This window comes from Castanea sativa, chromosome 1, assembly GCF_040712315.1.
Source record: "Castanea sativa cultivar Marrone di Chiusa Pesio chromosome 1, ASM4071231v1".
Taxonomy (NCBI): domain Eukaryota; kingdom Viridiplantae; phylum Streptophyta; class Magnoliopsida; order Fagales; family Fagaceae; genus Castanea; species Castanea sativa.
Window position 1 is genome coordinate 38505119 of NC_134013.1, and position 8388 is coordinate 38513506.

Consider the following 8388-nt stretch of genomic DNA (forward strand, 5'->3'; position numbering starts at 1 on the left):
GCTGAAGACGACCCTAATGCTTGATGCCTGTTATTTGAAGATTTTTATTATTTGTTCAAGTGTTTTCTTCCTGTCTCTTTTTTTTTTTTTTTTTTTTAAATGTATAAGAGTACATTTGTCTCGTCTGGAGTACTTTTGACGGGTTTATAAACAGTGCCTTTCAAGGCTTATTTCTTAAGGGTTTTTGGATGGTGGTCGTTCACCCTTTATTGTTTAATGAATGTTTATCTTCGCTTATCATTATTGTTGTTCCATGGACGAGTGTGTGTATCATTTTCTTATTCAATTGCCTTTTAAGCAATGTTCCTAAGTGTTGGGTGGTTGTTTACATGATGCCCTTATGGACGACTAGCTTAGGACGATGATGATCATTTTGCCTACTCTTTAGGCGATTACTAGTACTTTCGCGAGTTCACAATCGTCTCGACCATATGCTCGTCGTTGGAATGCATGTGTTAATGCCTACTTTCCTTCTTAGACGAGTAGGCCCTGGCTAAGGAAAGCTTGGACGAGCATGCCTTAGCATTTTTTCTTTGCTTTATCCTCATTCTTTTTTAAGGAAAGCTTGGACGAGCATGCCTTAGCATTATTTCTTTGCTTTATCCTCATTCTTTTTTAGGGAAAGCTTGGACGAGCATGCCTTGGCCCTTTTTTTTTTTCTTTGCTTTATCCTCATTCTTTTTTTAAGGAAAGCTTAGACGAGTTTGTCTTCGTCCAGAGATTTTACTTGTCCAAGGCTTTTGCCTCGTCCGTGGGTATTATCAGGGAAACTGGAATTCAAATACATAAGAAATCCAAACCATATTATTACATGAACATTGTTCACAAACTTGGCACATGCTTATAAGCTAGTGTCTTATTAAGATACTCAAGTACATAGCATCGTCTTTCATAAGTTAGTCTGTAAGTAGTGCAAAAGTTTAAGAACTAGTGCACTTTTATTCATAACACACCATAACAGTAGTAAAAGCAAAAATAAACATAAGCAAACACGCAAATCACGACTGTAATTTTGCCACTGACTTCCCTTGCCCTCGTCATCACCGATAGTACCTTCGCGGATGTTCCACGTTCCAAGGATGCTCAGCTTCCGCCCGTCCGTGAGCTTCTAGGTAGTAGGACCCCGCCTTTTGCGATTGATGACCCCTGTAGGTCCTTCCCGGTGGGTCCCGAGTTTTCCATGAGCTGGGTTCACCGGTTGCCAAGGAGACCCTTTTGAGGACAAGGTCCCCCACACCGAACCGTCTGAGTTTCACCATGGCATCATGTTGTCTGGCCATGAGATTTTTGTACCTTGCCGTCCTTTGCTCCGCATCCATTCTTACCTCATCAATAAGATCGAGGTCAAGGCGAAGTTGTTCCCCGTTGTCTTTCTCCCCCGGTACTCCATCACTCGGTGACTTGCCATATGGACCTCCGTGGTATGACAGCTTCACTCCCATAGGCTAGTTTAAAGGGGTCTCTCTGTCGGAGTTCGTACGATCGTCCTATAGGCCCAAAGAACACCCGGTAGCTCGTACGGCCATATCCCTTTGCCCCCTCAAGCCGAGTCTTGATGATTTTCAGCAGGGATCGGTTTGCTACTTCTGCTTGCCCATTTGCCTATGGATGGGAGGGTGAAGAATAGTGATTCTTGATCCCAAAATGATTGCAAAAGTCCTTGAAGGGTGCGTTGTCAAATTGACGTCCGTTGTCAGATACTAATACCCTGGGTACTCCGAACCTGCATAGGATATTCTTCCATATAAAATTTTTCACGTTCTGCTGAGTGATTGCTGTAAGAGGCTCGGCTTCTACCCACTTGGTAAAGTAATCTATTCCTACCACCAAAAACTTCATCTGCCGGATTCCTACGGGGAAAGGACCTAGGATATCCAGGCCCCACTGTGCGAAGGGCCATAGGGCCGTCATTGGGGTTTGGTATTCTGACGGCTGTCTAGGCACATTGCTATAACGCTGGCATTGGTCACATACCTTGACATAGGCTTTAGCGTCTGCCTGCATTGTTAGCCAATAGTAGCCGGCACGGATGACCTTATGGACAAGGGACCTTGCCCCTGAATGATTTCCACACGATCCTTCATGAACTTCCTTTAGAACATAGTTTGACTCGTTAGGAGCCAAGCATCTTAAGTAGGGTTGGGAAAAGCCTCGCTTGTACAACACCTCATTAATGAGGACATACTTGGCCGACCTGACCCTTAACTTTCTCGCTTCATCCTTGTCCTCTGGAAGCCTCCATCCTTGAGGTAAATTATTATCGGACTCATCCAATTCTCTCCTCCTCCTATCTGCTGTATGTCAGGGATGTCTATGCTCGGCATGTAATGGATGTCGCCGAACTCGTCTATGACCCCTGCCGAGGCGGCTTTCGCCAAGGCGTCTGCTTCCGCATTCTCCTCCTTGGGAAGTTGAATAAAACTTATGGCTGAAAATTTTTGGGCAAGGCGTTTCACTTTGTTGAGGTACTTCTTCATTCGATCCTCCTTGACATCACACATCCCATTTACTTGGTTAATGACCAGTTGAGAGTCTCCTCTGATTGTTAATGACTCCGCCCCTAAAGACTTGGCTAATTCCAACCCCTTGAGTAGAGCCTCGTACTCAGCCTCGTTGTTGGTAGTTGGATACTGCAGACGGGCCGCATACTCCAGCTTGTCGCCCTCAGGGGACTTCAGTACAATTCCAATCCCTCCTGCATACAGTGTGGACGATCCGTCTACATTAACCACCCACATTTCATTTCCTTCGTCCTTGTTCAGGTCGTCCTGACTAGGGGTAAATTCTGCAATGAAATCTACCAACGCCTGCGCCTTTATCGTGCTCTTTGGGAGGTACCTGACATCAAACTCGCTAAGCTCAACGGCCCACTGTACTAGCCGTCCAGCAGCTTCCAACTTGCTCATCGCCTTTTTTATAGGATGGTATGTTAGGACGTTGATGACGTGTGCCTGAAAATAATGTCTCAGCTTCCTGGAAGCCATGATTAATGAGAAGGCTAGTTTCTCCATCATCGGATATCGTCCTTCTGCCCCTCTCATCGCGTGGCTTGTGTAATAGACCGGCTTCTGGACTTTCCCCTCTTCTCTGACTAACGCTAAGCTTACTGCGTGTGGGGATACTGCCAAGTACAAGTACAACTCTTCCCCAGGTACAGACGGACTCAACAGTGGTGCCGTCATTAGATACGTCTTCAAGTCCTGGAAGGCCTTTTGACACTCGTCCGTCCGTTCAAAAGCCTTCCTAAGGACTTTAAAGAATGGTAAACATTTGTCAGTAGCTTTTGATACAAACCTGTTGAGGGCGGCGACTCGTCCAATAAGAGACTGGACTTCCTTGATATTTTTCGGTGGCTCCATGTTCAGTATTGCTTGGATCTTATCCGGATTCGCCTCAATTCCCCTGTGCGATACCATAAATCCCAAGAACTTACCCGATGAAACCCCGAAAGCACACTTGCTCGAATTTAATTTCATATGGTACCGTCACAACGTATCAAAAGTCTCTTGAAGGTCGTCCAGATGTTTATCCTCGTCCTGGCTCTTCACCAGCATGTCGTCCACATAAACCTCCACATTTCGCCCGATTTAAGGATTGAACATATGGTTAACCAGCCTTTGGTAGGTCGCCCCTGCGTTCTTCAAACCGAAGGGCATTACCTTGTAGCAATACAACCCTTGGCTCGTGACGAATGAGGTCTTCTCCTGATCTGCTTCATTCATCTAGATCTGGTTATACCCTGAGAAAGCGTCCATGAAGCTAAGTATCCTGTGACCTGCCGTCGAGTCCACTAACTGGTCAATGCGCGGCAATGGGTAGCTATCCTTAGGGCAAGCTTTGTTTAGATCAGTGAAGTCCACGCACATCCGCCACTTGCCACTGGCTTTCTTGACCATAACTACGTTCGCCAACCAGTTTGGGTAGTGAACTTCTTGGATGAACTTCGCGGCAACCAACTTCTGCACCTCTTCCTTAATGGCATTGTCCCGCTCGGGAGCAAAAACTCTTCTCTTCTGACGCACTGGTTTCGAATAGGGACACACGTTCAGGCTATGGGTAATGACGCTCGGATCAATGCCAGGCATGTCCTCATGACTCCATGCAAAGACATCGAGGTTTTTCTTCAGAAACCGAATCAAAGCGTGCTTTGCCCCCTCTTCCATGCTCGCCCCAACTCTAGTAGACTTCTCGGGCTGGTTATCGTCCAGTGGGACGTCCTCTAATGCTTTAGTGGGCTCGGCCACGACCCTTCTTCCGTCTATACTCATCACCTGCATGTGCTCGTCCATGGCCAACATAGCTAAGTAGCATTCTCTGGCGGCCAGCTGGTCTCCTTGTACCTGGCCTACTCCGTGCTCGGTTGGGAATTTGACGGATAGGTGGTAGGTAGAGGTTACCACTTTCCAGCTATTCAGAGTTGGCCTTCCAATAATTGCATTATATGACGATGCACAATCAACAACCAAGAAATTTACCTCCTTGGTTATCTGCTGCGGATACGTTTCGACGCCCACTGGCAATGTGATGGTGCCCACAGGTTGCACCTTCATTCCTCCGAATCCTACCAACGGCGAGTTCACTGGTCGAAGTTGATCTCGTCCTAGCCTCATTTGTTGGAATGCTGGGTAGTAGAGAATGTTTACAGAGCTGCCATTGTCTATCAATACCCTCCTGGTCGTATAGTCAAAGATGAGTAGGGTGATGACTATTGCGTCATCATGTGGGTGGTGAACTCGTCCTGCCTCCTCGTCCGTGAACGTAACTTTGTTGGTCTACCTCCTCGTCCTGGAGGTCGTCCGGTACAACGGTTGGATATTCTGCACCACCTTCAGGGTATGTCTTCCTTGACTTGGACGAGGCGCCGTCGAGTTTCCTCCTACAATTACCCTTATCTCTCCTAGTGGGGGCGTGATGACTCTTCCACCTTGGCCTTCATTTTCTCATCTCTACGGTCTCGTCCAAGGAAGTTCCTCGATTTTCCGTGTCTAATGAGATTTTCTATCCTGCGCTTCAAGTCGAAGCACTCGTCCATATCATGCCCACGGTCCTTGTGAAAACGGCGGCCTTGCTCCTATTACGCTTGTTGGGGTCTCCCTTCATTTTCCGCCACTTCAAGGAGGCCCGATCATTCTTGATGCGCATAAGAACACTGCTCTGCAATGGCATAGTCGGGGGCGTGTATTGCGATTCCTCGCGGAGGAGCGGCCTTCTTACCATCCTTATCTTTCCTCTCTCGTCTACCCGAACTTTCTTTGGACGAGGTCCACAGTCCGATAACGATGGTGGCCCAGCTTCCGAGCGCTCGCCCTTTTCTTTTCTTGGCTATGATAGCGTCTTCGGCATTCATAAAATTTTGGGCCGAATGGACAAGCTCGGCCATAGTACGTGGTTCCTACTCGTAGAGCTTATGAATGAACAAGTCGAATTGACCCCGTTGTGGAAAGCGGCCGGATAGCTTGTCATCCATCTCGTCCACCGTTAAGGCTTCTCTGTTAAACCGGGTGATAAAAGATCGCAAACTCTCATTGTCCCCTTGCTCTATAGTCGAGGCTAGAGGAGGAACGTTTATGATTGTGTCCTCCAATGAAGTTGTTGACAAACAGCTTACTCGATTCTTTAAATGATCCCCCTTAAGTTTAGGGGAATCTTCTTGAACCACGCTCGCGGCCGGTCCCTTGAGTGTGGTGGGAAAAGCTTCTGCACATGATCTCGTACGGGACCCCCCTGCGGGTGCATGGTCGTCTTGAAAGTTGCAATGTGATCGCAAGATCGCGATTTCCATCATATGAGTCTAAAGAAGGCATTTTGAATTTCAAGGGTAAAGGGTATTTGTTGATGGAGGAGCATGAAGGGGGAGTTCGTTCGGTGAACCATATCATCCTTTAGGGTTCGCTCGCCTCATGTTTTCCCTCATTTCATCCATGGCCTTTCTCATCCGGTCCATCTCTTTCTCCAAGTGCGGCACCCTTCTTGAAGCGGTACCCTTGTTTGATCTTCGGACTCTACATTTTCCCCTCTCTCCTTCCCCGACTTGGGGGCCCTTCTCTCCATGTGCCCTTCTTGACGCGCCTCCGAGGTTGATCTCCCTATTCAACTCCCGGTTCTACGACGTGTCGGTTACGCCGCATAAGCGGCAGCCATGGATTGTATGTCTTGAATAGAAGGCGGTTGCATTACGAGTCTTGATCTACGATCGCGAAGGGGATTGCTGGATGCATCCTACTCTCACAGTGGCTTGGTGGTAGCCCTTGATCTTATTCGAACCATTCGGCCTTTTGTACGGGATAGAACAACTTTTTACAACGAGAACACGATTGAACCAAAAGGGACCGAGTAGTGTTTATTCCCACGGACGGCGCCAAGCTGATGATGCAAAGAAGATCGGTGGTTTGGATGCTTCGGACTTCAAAGGACTCTTGGTTCTCTCTGCGGCTGAAAAAGAAAGAAAAGCGAATCAAAGGCGGCCGGGGCTGCCGTCAAAACCTCCGATGGCAAAGTTAGTTTTTCTCTCTATGTTATCTGAGTTCCAACTTTTTGGGAGTAAAATGAACATACCTTGGCCTTGTCTGAAACAACCTTTATATAGTGTTCCTATAGGCAGTTATCAAAATTGGAACTTCTCCTGGATTCAAGGAGAGGTAGAAATCAAACGTAACTTGAATAACCGTTTGGAAGTTATGCTTCTGTACCACAATGGATACCTGGCGGTTATGCGTGGGATAAGGGATTATCACGCCTTATTTAGAGATTTTCCTAAGTACGATACCCTCGTCCTGGAGTTCCTTAGTTGGGTGTGCTTTGGCACGCGCAGGGGCTGTTTCGTCTAACGGGCAAGTTCCTTCAAGACAAGGCTGTCGGCACTCTAGACGAGTGCATCACTCTGGTGGTGCTTACCTCGTCCAGAGCTCTTCTTCCCTGGACGAGGTAATTGTAGGCAAGTTTCTGAGGGTGTTTACGGTGGTAGGTGGGTTATGGACGACCTGTATGGACGACTCGAAGATAGGCTAAATCAGTTCCCTATCAAATTTTATTAGGTGTTTGTTTATCTTATGATATATGATACAAAAAATAAAAATAAAAAATCGATTCACGATACAATTCACATTTTGATAATTATGCCACCACCAGCCACAACCATAATCCACTGCCACCACCAGCCACAACCGCAACCCACTCCCACCACCACCATCTCCACCAAACGACACTCGAAACCTAGTAACCCACCAAACAACAATCTCCAACACAACCCACCAAATAACAATCTCCACCAAACTCAGATGCTAAAACAACCCCAATCCACGAATACAAAATGCCAATGTTGATCTCAACCCCTACTGCATACCCATGCCGCATACCAATTTCTAAGAGCAGTCACATCACTTTTAGCAACTCAAAAAGTTACTTTATCTATTCTAACATCTTACTTTTACAATACACCCACATCAAATAATCTATTTTTTTTACCACTTCATTTAAAATAATCTAAAAAAAAAAACTCATTAAAATAAAATAAAAAAACCACCACAAAAACATATAGCAACCAGCCATAACCACCACTGTGGCAGCCACAGCCCATTGCAGGAAAAAGAAGAAAGAAAAAAAAAAAAAAAAAGACAACCCATCTCCACCAGCCACCGCCACCACCAACCTAACATCACTACCACAACCCACCGCCATAGCCAAACCCATGAAATCCACAATCATAGCCAAATCAACCACCATCACCACAACAACCAAAATCCATGTAACACACAGCCAAAATCAACCACCACAGCCAAAATCCATGAAACCCATGGCCAAAATCAACCACCACCACCACCATACCCATAACCTTCAAACCCATATGAACACACATAAAACAAAAACCTAATCACAACCGACACAGTTCCAAATTTTGATCTCAATCCCGATTGTCACAGCAGAGAGAGAAAAAAGATGGACTTACTACCATGATGGCCTTGAAGGTATGCAACAATGAAGTGGTGGTGAGAGGAGGAATAGAGAGAGAGAGGAATGAAGCAAAGAGATGGAGAGATAGAGGAAAGAGAAGAGACTGAGAGAGAGAGGTGGGGATCGGTGGCGAAGAGGTGGTGAAGAGAGGAGGAATAGAGAGAGAAGGATAAGGTGGAGAGAGATGGAGAGTGTTGATGCCCATTTTTTGTTATGAAAGGCCCAATAGTAGAAGAAGCCCAACAATAAGGGAAATGAAAAAAAATGGTAAAAGCAAGTTTGTAAACCCAATGGGCCAACATGGCAATAATAATAGCTAGCAGACCTATGGAAAGAATAAGAGGTAAAGACGAAGTAAGTGGGTCGAGAAAGCCTAAGAAAAGAGGTAGCAAACCCAATGGGCCGACATGGCAGGAATAACAGTCAGCATGCCTATAG